The sequence below is a fragment of the Atta colombica genome, unplaced genomic scaffold (genome assembly GCF_001594045.1).
Source record: "Atta colombica isolate Treedump-2 unplaced genomic scaffold, Acol1.0 scaffold41, whole genome shotgun sequence".
Lineage (NCBI taxonomy): Eukaryota > Metazoa > Arthropoda > Insecta > Hymenoptera > Formicidae > Atta > Atta colombica.
Window position 1 is genome coordinate 1,404,666 of NW_017259520.1, and position 11,802 is coordinate 1,416,467.

An 11,802-nucleotide genomic window follows, 5' to 3' on the forward strand; every position below is an offset into this window, starting at 1 on the left:
CGTATTAATTATATTATGTTGTGTATGTGTGTGTGTGAATATAATATAGACTATATACAAAATTTTCAAAATCTAAATTACTAAAGAATTATATATACGAGTTATCATATGAATAAATAATTTTTATTTCTCTTTTATTTGTGAAAAATAATCTGTTCAAAAAAATTTAAGAAATAGAGGAAGCTTATTGGCACAAGAGGCATTGCGTTCCGTTTATGTATTTATAAAGAGAGAAACAATAGAAAAATTATAAAACATTTTTCTTTATAATATAAGTACTTTTTCTTAAGTTTCATTTAAATCAAACAAGTTATTATAAGAAAAAAGAAATACTTGATTCAAGTGAAAATAAGTAGATTTTTAAGCGTATATAATTTCGTATTAATATCGTTCAGTTTGAGAAAATTTAATATGGGTGTTGTATTGTTAATCAAAAGAAAAGTTATAATACTTTAGTTAAAAGAATGATTATAATATAGCACGTTATTGTACGATATATTATTTTGAGTAATTTGTTATTCATGAATGAAACTGTTTCTTTTGCCGTTACTGTCTATAATGATTAGTAATGAATGTTGCAATTTATTGTAACGTTTACGATAACTAACTAAGATTGAGAAAATCATTTTGAAATGCAACTTGTTAACATTATTTACAGCGTCACTTATTGAAAAAAATAACTCATTATTTGTAACGCATTGACTCGTTACTTTAACTCCTTATAAGTAATGAATTACTTTTATTCAATAGCTACGCATAATGGACAAGTTACTTTTCAAAAATGATTTTTCTCTAATCTTAATTAAAAACCTTTAATTAAAAATATCATTACCATCATAAAAAAATTGCATGGCATTACCAAATCATTATTAACATTATTAACAAATAATTAATAACAAGTAACGATAAACGGCGCGTTATTTATTATTTCCTATCCCCTGTTAGTAAAATGAAATTTTACGTATGTTGGGGTACATTGGTTCGTTTTAAGAACAATTTAAGAAAAGTTTGACTTATTATTGTGTCACACGCCACGCATGTGAACATTAAGTTACAATTTAATTGGACGAAACGCTTTACATTTAATATTTTTATATTAAAGTAAGCTACAACTAAAATAATTTAAATTTTCTTTTTGTAATAATATTTTTTGATCTTGACTATTTGATCATTACAAAATATCATTACAAAACTTCAAAAGATATAATCTTTATTAAAAATACATGTATGCAGTCTGTTTTTTATGTCTATTACATTTTCATTAATTTAATATAGAATTTATTGTAGGCAACTTATATAGGCACTTATGTCGTGATGTCAATTTACATCAGGGCAAGTTAACTATCACTGAGCTTGTTAGTATTTTATTTACTGCAAAAAACTATACAATATAGTTAGAACCGTTCCTAGTATGAAAATATAGAGAAAGATTTTTTTTATCATATTACATTTTAAACATAATAGTTACAATACTTTAAAGTTTTACAATATTTTTAAGTTTAAATCCGAAATTGTGAAAACTGTCAACAAGCTTCGATTTACAGTATATATTGTTTTAAAAGTATATATTTTATTAAGCAAGTACTAAAATAAATATTACCATTATTTCTCATTGAAACATTTTATGAAGTGTTCTTTTCTTAAAAGTTTGATATTAAAATATATTCTCACATAATCAAATTTTATATAAAGTAAAATATTAAATTTTAATAATTTCTTTTAGTTTTTTAATCAACTTTATTTATTTTTAGAAATTTCTATTTAATTTCTTATACATGTTGCGTTGCATCTATTTTTGTTATCATTGCGGTTAATTACCTGTAATATTATTATTTAACAGCTAACTTAATGTTTTAGAGGCGATTGTTTTCGATGCCATTGCTATTATTACCATCTGCAATTGTAAATCACCTTTGCCTGAATGTTAGGTTCAAAACATAGTAATAATTTAAGCAATTTAAAGATAAAGACAAATAATACCGAGAGAATAGCTTCCAATACAAAACCACTAATAAATTTTACAGCATTATCTGAATACATTGTAGGTAACTCTGAGCTAAAATCTGAGCTTCGATAAGGTATTTAATGGAAAGACATTGAACTGCTCGGAAATTAGCACAGAATATTGCTAATATTATCCAGAATTATTGATGCAACGTTGTATAGATTAGTTTAAATGAAAGTAACTATAATCGATTATAATCTCGATTATAATCTCGATCGAACGTGTTTTCCAATTTTCTCTCGATTGATTATTTTTTCATCATATTTTTGAATAAAAATAACACATAACGCATAAATTATTCATCATTCGCCTAATTCGAATATATTAAATAATTTATTTTATTTATTATTTTTTATTTCTTATAGAAAATTTTGTTCAATACTATGTCATATTAAGTATATCATTATCTTACATAAGCAGAATAATTCTAAATATGTATAAAATACTCGATAGCTAAATTACTAGAAAATTATATGTATGGGTTATGCATGATAAACAATTTTTATCTTAAATGCACACTTTTTTGTGTGACGACAAAAAATGTTTAATTGCAGAAAATTCAAGAACTTTATATGTTTTTTAAAATGCATACTTCTTGCCTCATTTTTGAGCAAACTAAATAAATATTAGAAATATTAAAACTATCGTTGAAGTATATTATATACGAAATTTTTAAAGTTTTATGTTTAAATATTTTGGAACATAATCAAATTTTACATAAAGATTAAATTTTTATGTTTTTTTTAAATTTTCTTAATAGCTTTTTTCTCATAAATTTTGTTCCAATTTTAATTCTGAGGAGATGCTATTAATTAATTAAAAAAAGAAAGAAGAAATGCATTATTAAATTCAATTTTAGAATGAAATGGATATGTTATTTAATAAAAATTTTTCATACAATTATATATTTTACTATTTTCTATATGTCATCTCAGCAATCACAGTTTCTTCTAATATTTCTTACATATTTTTTCTAAACATATAGCGGATGATTCGTCGTTCTTCTCTTTTTGTAAAAGTTTTATATTTATATTTATGGAGTTTTATATTTATATGGACCACTTGACCATACATAGTCCATACATATCAGTGATCTCTCTATTTACACATTAAAGTTACGTATCATAGCAGTCTAAGGTTAATAGTTTGCATTGCACTTATTTTTGTCATTATCACGCTACCTGTATTTAACTGCAATTAGCGCTTATCATTTGATAATGTCTATTTTATGTGATCATCGCTATTATTATCGCCATTAGTTGTAAATAATCACCTTGTTTGGATATCACCCAAATAACACAGCAGCGCTTGCAAAGCGCTAAAAAAACGAATGAATATGAGCTTTTTTAACGCTTTGTTAATGCTTTGTGAGTGCTGTGTACTTGAGCAGGCTCGAAATATGATAATAATTTAAGCCAATTTAAAGATGTAGCTGAAAAAATATTAAAGGTGTAGTTTTCGAAACTACTAATAAATTTTATTAGCGATCTTCAAGATATATTGCAGATAACTTCTGCATCCAATAAAGTGTTTAATGAAAAGTTATTGAACTACCTGGAAATTAACATAGAATATTATTCAGAACTAGTATTATCGGCTAGAATTATTAATGCAACGCGTGTAAACTATTGAATTTAATGGACAGTACAGTCATGAACGATTCTGATTCAATTAAAATGAAAAGGATAAAAATATTCTTGTAGTCTAGGTTTAAAGGAAAGATATAACAATCTTATTGAGAAACTTTTGTAATTAATGCAGATGTAGATTTAATTTTTGCTTTTATTATAATAAATTTATTATAATAAAATTTATTATAATAAATTAGACGTTATTTACACAACTTACGATCTATGGTTTGTATATAGTTATAGTTATATATATAGTTTTCATTGCATACATATGAATGCAATATTGCATATCGATTTATATGCTATTTAAGTAATTATATAAGTTAATAATACATTTTTATTATGTATGTGGAAAAAATTCGTTTTAAAACGATATTATGCTGATTAATCTTTTATTTTAGTTTTATAATTAGTTTTATAATTAGTCCACCTAGTATCTAGTAAAGTTATGCTCCCAAATATATATATATATGTATATATGTTTTAATATGTGCGTGTGTGTGTGCGTGTGCGTGTGCGTGTGTGCGTGCGTGTGCGTGTGTGCGCGCGCGCGCGCGCGTGTGTGTGTGTGTGGGTGTGCGTGTGCGTGTGTGTGTGTGTGTGTGTGTGTGTGTGTGTGTGCAAGAGCACAAAAATATTTTATAATTGATGCATAATTGTTTATTTTAATACTTACTATAAAAGCATTAAAATATTATCTATAATAGTATTAAATAAAATCTAGTATAGCGTATGTATTAAAATATAAAAATATTATAATACTTATCCATAAAAATATTAAAATGAAAAATGTAACGAGAATAAAATTATATATGAATAAAATTATATATATCTGATGCAAAAAGTAACGTTTTATTATAATTAATTAGGTTTAGAGTCCAAGTTAAAATGAGGTTTCCAATAATTATTCATTAATGCGTAATCTGTTCTACCTTTATATTTTGCATATTTGGTCTTGAAAGTACACCTGGGCGTAATTTTTCCAGACTTTATTTCTGTAAAAAATAAATCAGCTTTAATAATTAGTAGCGATCATAGCGTTGAAAGTTGAACAGTTGCAACATTGTGTACCAAAAATCTAAATTCAAATTCATCCAAAGTACACATCATATTTTTATTTGATCACCTCTTAGAAGGCAACGATAAATCATTGAGAATATCTTTGTCATAACAATCTCTTCTGATAGACCGTTCTAGGATCGGACCTAAAAATTCATATATCAGTGGATATATGTAGAAGAACGTCTCTGACAAAAGATGATCTGAGATAATCTGAGAAGGAAAATAATTAGTACATCTCTTATTTTAAACATTTATTTGGTATCCAAATACGCACGAAACTGCAATATTTTCTGCTATTCGTATAATTGTAGCTCTCTTAATTGAAATTTCCTTTGGAATTGCCATAGATTCAGCCAGCAGTATTATTATTAAAATACTTAAAAAGATTGACAGAGGTCGCTTCCTAAGTGTGTATATTCAATTTGGAATCCATTTAAAGAGATTCTTTTCCTTTTTCTTTGATTTTCTAATGCAAATCGATAATCACAAAAAGTAGAGCAAAATTATAATAAATAAATTAATATATGTTACGTTTTTAAAAATGTTTTTTAAAAACAATATCTGTATATATTTATATGATATATATTTGAAAGATTACTAACTCAGAAATGCAAACGAGAATATTGACTGCTGTATATATCTTTTTACAAAAATTATATATACTATTGCTATCATACTAATTATATCGTTATCTTATTTGAGCACAGTAAATATCTGAATGTATTATTCGATATCTAAATTAGAAAATTATATTATTTACAACCAAGCAAAGATTCGTTTGTTGTTATTCTCTACGTATTAGGAATAAAGAGAAAATCGATCCCTACCGCCGCCTCCAGATGAGCCATTTATTCTTTCGAATAATAGCGATTCGTGCGAGTCATTTTGGATAGTAAATGCGCCTGTGTATTTTTCCCAAATATTATTATATAACGTAATAAATTCAAACCGTGGTGTTTTTTAAATGAAGGTTTTATTATGTTTGAGAGAGAGAGAGAGAGAGAGAGAGAGAGAGAGAGAGAGAGAGAGAAAGTTTATATATTTATTACGTATATCTATAGATGGATATAACAATATACATATATGTGGATTAATACAATAATAATCATAAGCAAATTTTATCTTAAGTTATATATTCTTCTATGTGCACATGCGTAATGAAATGAATATATAATTTACAAAAAAAAATCAAAACTATTATTTATATATATAAAATTATTAAATGTTATTTAATAATTATTAATTGTTATTTAATAATTTACAATTATTAAATTTTTTTAGTTTTCTTAATAATTTCATTAATTTTTTTAGATGAACTTAAAATAGATACAACTTAAATTTTTTTAAATTGATTTTAATTGACTGTGTACATAATGATCTCAGTTATTAATAATATATAATGTATATATAATAGCATTATAATCATTCATTCATATATACAATGACATCATTATGTCTTACGACGATAAATCTATAGATATTGGATATCGTCCAAAGTCTTCTAATGTAAAAGCTCGATGGGATCGCGCGACATTTCCACAAGATTCTCTGTTCGATAATTTTTCGCGGTTTTTCCTCTCGTGGGATCGACGTCACGCCCATTCTTTTCAGTCCCTTTTCTACATGGAAAAGGGAAAATGATCTAAAAATTAAATCGTAGAAAATTCATTCTTCATTCATTCCACTTTAAAATTTAGGATTTAGTTGACTTTAATAAAACAACTTTTTAATAAAGTATACAAACATACATACGCAGTAAATTGAAACTTTAAATTTTATGAAATCAAGTTCAAACATTTACATAATATTATTTTTTCGATAAATTACAGCTGCGCATCATGTTATATCAATAGTACAGTTGTCTGAATAGAAAAGTTCCTCCACAAAGCGAGATTCGTAAATCTACAAATGTAAAAGTTCCTTGGACCTCAAAATTTGCAGACTAGTATTAAGCATTGCAAAAGTAGAAAATTCTGAAAGTGGAAGGTTTTCAATTCATGATTGTAGATGATAAATGAATTTATATTTTAAATACGAACATATTCTAAAACTGTTATTTTTACAGACATTTTTATAAAATGTTTTAACTTTCTGTAAAAGACATTGATATTTTTCTCGTTATTTCCCGACATTTTCCTGCAAATGTATAATAGTAAAGTAAAATTCTTGCGATGTCTATGCACATATAAGAAGAAGTTGAGAGACGGCCGTCATGTTTGATGATAATAAATTCCTCTCTGTTATTCTCTGCGCGTTTGGCGGGTCACGGGCGTTTTTCACTGTCGGTGCATTTGACCGCATTCAAAGTTCTCCATAACGCCCAGAGAGGAGTGCAATTCTCCGCCTCGTGCTGTCGATGCGAGTGCACCGAGGAATTATTTCTACGGAATAAGGGTGGGTTTCCTGCTCGAGGCTCGATGCCATTAGTAATGGTTTTAATTTGTACGGCTGAACTTCACCCTCCGCCAGCCTCCGATTAGCGCGGAATCGATGACGAACGAGTTAGGAACGACCGCCGTGTCGCCCCGGAAATGGATTCTCCGGGGAAAATAGTACCGGATCGTTCTCACAAAAATTGCACGGAAATCGAAGAGAATTTTGTGTTGTTTCTGCGCGTATGATTGTGGGTTTATTCGAACGCGAATAATTATTCGATCCATGCACTAGGTATACGTATTTTATTTCAGATACTATTACGTAATCTCAATGTTAAAAAGTGCTATATTAAAATAGTTCTTTGCATACTTGAGAAAAAATGCTTACAATTGGCAATTCTCTTTTTTGCGTTGTATATTTTTTAAATTATTTTATATATAATATGCGATATACTCTCTGAATGAGTCTTACAAAATATGCATTCAAAATCGTCAATGTACGCCAAATCTATATCGCAATGGAAAAAAAAGCTACATTCAATATCTATGTATATGTTTCAATAACGTCGCCAATAACCAAAAATGGTTTATTTTTATAGATGCATCCTCCTTTTTAGGATACACAGTAGCGTCATCAAAGGAAGGACTTGACGAAAAGTATACTTGGCGCGAAATACTACCGCGTCTCCTGATACAGCAGAATGTATCATAAAAAAAAAACTAAAAACATAATATTAGCAACATCGAGTATACTGCCATCCTCCGGATGCATAAGCAACTATTGCGCCATGTTCGACTGCAACTCCAGCCAAACCACTTGGAAACTCGACTTCAATCCATCATGGGGTTCATGTCTTGGCTAATTCATACTCTTAAAAAATGTAATAGACGTTCTTCTAACTGAAACAACGTTCTTTTAACTGATTTTACTTGATATTCCTTTGAATATGTCTTAAATGCAAAAATGAGCTTCCATATTTTTACGTTATTTCGATAAATTCTTTGATATTTTAAGAATACAATGATAAAAATGACTAAATTAACATAACTATATATTAATTGTATTTTTATCATATTTGTTACATTATTACATTTTAGTTTAAGCAATATCAGCTTTTGCATAATCCTTGTATAAGAACAAGTAGTACCTTATCGTTTAGTGTTGTGCGTTGCGTTCGTAAAAGTTGTTATCGCTAATGTTTCAACTTTCCAAAATCACCATTTATATGAAAGAAATGGGGTGCACGTCTGGGAACATGAAATTTATAATGAAAAGAAGTTTATGAAGCGATACAGAGCAACGATCCCTGCGTTCGTCGCCAGCAAAATTGCTATAAAAGTCTTTTAAGTTTACGGCGCGTGTAGCCATGCATGCGAAGCATGAAAGACCTACTAAAACAAGTAGTAGCTGGTAGAACTTAATATGGCGGCTTCCAACCCCTTTATTCTACTCTATGATGCAACTTTGCGTTTTGTAACTTTTTTCCAAGCGATGGAAGTAATGTGTTAAAATAAGATGTTTTATCTATGTTTATTATAATTTTTTGTATTTTTATTATACGAAAATCTACTCAATAAAATTTGTACATTATATTGAGAAATATATAAAGTAGTAAATATAAAAATCGTTGCATTGATTATTAGAATCCTTTAAATTGAAAGTTAATGCTTGGTTATATTTTTGATTATTGTGTAGAATTTTTCGACAATATACTTTTTGGAAGTTATAAAGTTTCAATGCTGAAATTCTTGTACCAAAAAGTCGCAACAAGAAAAGAAAGATTCAGTTATTGCCATGTATTATTTTTTATTCAGAAATAACATAAAAATATTAATTATTAATTTTATTAAAAGTGCTTGTGTAGTACTAATCATGATGCATTATAAAAAAATAAAATATGAATTAAATATTGTAATAAATGAATTAAATATATAACAACAATAAATTTAGAAGAATATAACATGACTTTTGTTAGATCGCATGTGATCTAGTAAATTATTACTAAAAATTTTGCGTATATCTTGTATAGTATAGTGTATTCTAGTAATTTATTAAATTGCATGCAATCACGAAAAATCGTATATTTTGATTTTGTTGTTATTATATATTTATTACAACATTTGTATTTTATTAATTTGTTTTTTTTCATCTCTTGTATTTTATTTTTTTTTAATCAAGCACATCGTGTTTGTGCTGTAACACTTTTAATCATGTTGTATATTTTTAGTTTTATTATTACATACATATTTAATAATACAGTCAAGGTTGTATATTCATTTTAATATTTAATTTGCATTCTTTTTTATCTGTAATTGTATTTCATCATTAATCAAGCATATCACGATTGGTGCTCTAAATGCACTATTAAAGTATTAACATCTCTACGTTATTTTTAAGTTATTATAATAGCAATAACTAAATCGTTTCTTTTCTTAATGTGACTTTTTTATGCGACTATTACTGCACTGAAACTTCAAAACTTCCAAAGAATTTATAGTCGAGAAAAAACTGCAGAAAAAAATCGCAATGTGCGATTTCTGCATCGTCTGACTTAACATTCGAAACAGCATTTTATCGATTCGCTACTTCGAAATGGCATTGCATTTAAAAGGGTCTAACTTCAAAATAGAGCATTTAAAACTCTTATTCCATAAAGATAGCAAAGCGCGCGTTAATCGTTCTCACATGGTCTATTCGTACGAGCACGTGGGCCAGCGCAAGCGTGATTGGCTGGCGAGCACGTGGCCGCTCGGCGAGAATCGGAGCTCGGGGATGTTCGGCTAACGTCGCGAGTCGACGACCTAACGGCTGAGCGGCAGTCGCGCGCCGGCCTCTGTCACGGTAGGATGTGTATGTTTATGTTTCCGCGATGATAACGGTCCGCACACTACATACGGAGGTTATGTTTACACGCGTCGCGAGGACCACGCACGTCTTTGCACGCCGGTATTTCTAAAAGTCAACGTCTTCGAATATCTCCGCGCCCCTCGAGACGTCGTCCCAACGATTTTATAAGCGTTTTCCGTGAGATTTTCCCACTGCCGAAAGTTGCCGGACGTAAACGACAGCCGCGACGCAAAACGCGGTAAGTAGACGCCATTTTAATTACTTAATCGCTTAAAGATGAAAATAGAAAACTTTTTAAAAGCTCAAGTGAAGTGCGAATTAATTTGTATTTTCAATGCGATCCGGAGCGGAGCAAATGCAGTTAGTGAATTTATGCGTTACTTTTGTGCGACTTATGAATACTTTGAATTAATCTTAGAGTTAAAAAATGATTAAATAATCGCGATGTGAGAAGATTGAAGACTAAATTGATCGCAAGAAATTAGATATTAAATGGATTGGTAAGCAAATTTACATGTTTATCATGAAATTGGATTGAATCTTTCAATTTTTTGGCAATTTTAATCGAAATATTACCTATTAAAATTTTGACTAAATTTTTTTAAATTTAATATTTTTGAGTTTTTTAAATTGAAATTAATTTTACAAGAAGCAGTATTATATCTACTTATTTTCTATTAATTCTGAAATATTTTAAAATTTATAAACTTCAAAAGGAAAGATAAATTTCGGCAATAGTCATTCTCAATGTAAAATCTAGTTTATCCAATCCATTTAAGTTACTACAAAAACAACACTATTTTTTGTCTTTTTTCTAATCTTCTGCGACATCTCTCTCGGGGATGTGATTGGTGAAAACAATATACATAACTCATTTATTCCAATTTGGTAAGTGAGTTCCGTGTCACGACGCGATCCTACTCGGTTCGTTAGCAAAATCGATAACTAACTTTTGAAACGAATTGTTCTGATAATTTGGAGTTCACTGTCTGCCATGTGACTTATCAACCGAGCAATAATTTCCTTTTGCAACTTCTTTTCCTTTTTTGCAACTTGTATCTAAATACTACTACATGATAAGGTATTTTAATTTATATTGCACCTTTTTAAATTATTGCTATTGATTGACGAATATGCCGAATTACATCGCTATTGAACGATATTAATATAAAATGAATATTGATTATTTTAGATGAACGGACACGATAAACCAGAAATTTATTTGAAAGTTATATTTACTTATATTGTTCATAACAGTACGCTATGATGACAAAATACTGCAGTTGTGTTACAAATGATTTTTATCGATTTTTACGATTTCATTGACATTGATTATTATGTATATTTTTTAGATTGTTCGGCTCTATCGTAATTTATTGCAAATAACATAATGCGTCCTATCCTTTATATAATCCAATTTATTATGTATTTTTTATAATAATTTATTTTATTATATAAATCATAAGAGCCAATTGAAAATTAAAGCTACAAAGATATGACCGAATCAGTATGATAAAATGTTCGTTTCATATGAGATTATATATATTAGATTAAAATAACCCATTTCCAATTGCTTTAATTAGATTTCATATGTATTAAATTATACGCATTGAATTATTTAATAATAATTATTTCCTTGCAGGATTTAATGAATTAAAATTCTATTTGAACGTCATTATAGAAATTAATGATGAGCGGAATAAGAGCAAAGCATATTATTAATTTTTAAAATTTTAATACAAAGGAAATCGTGCGTATTCTTTTATGCATAATTTCGATTAATCTCACGATTAATCATATTAATTTAATCATTTCTTTCATATGCGAATTGTTTAATATATAGTATCAAAAAGTAAAATATGGAAAATATGGAAACAATAA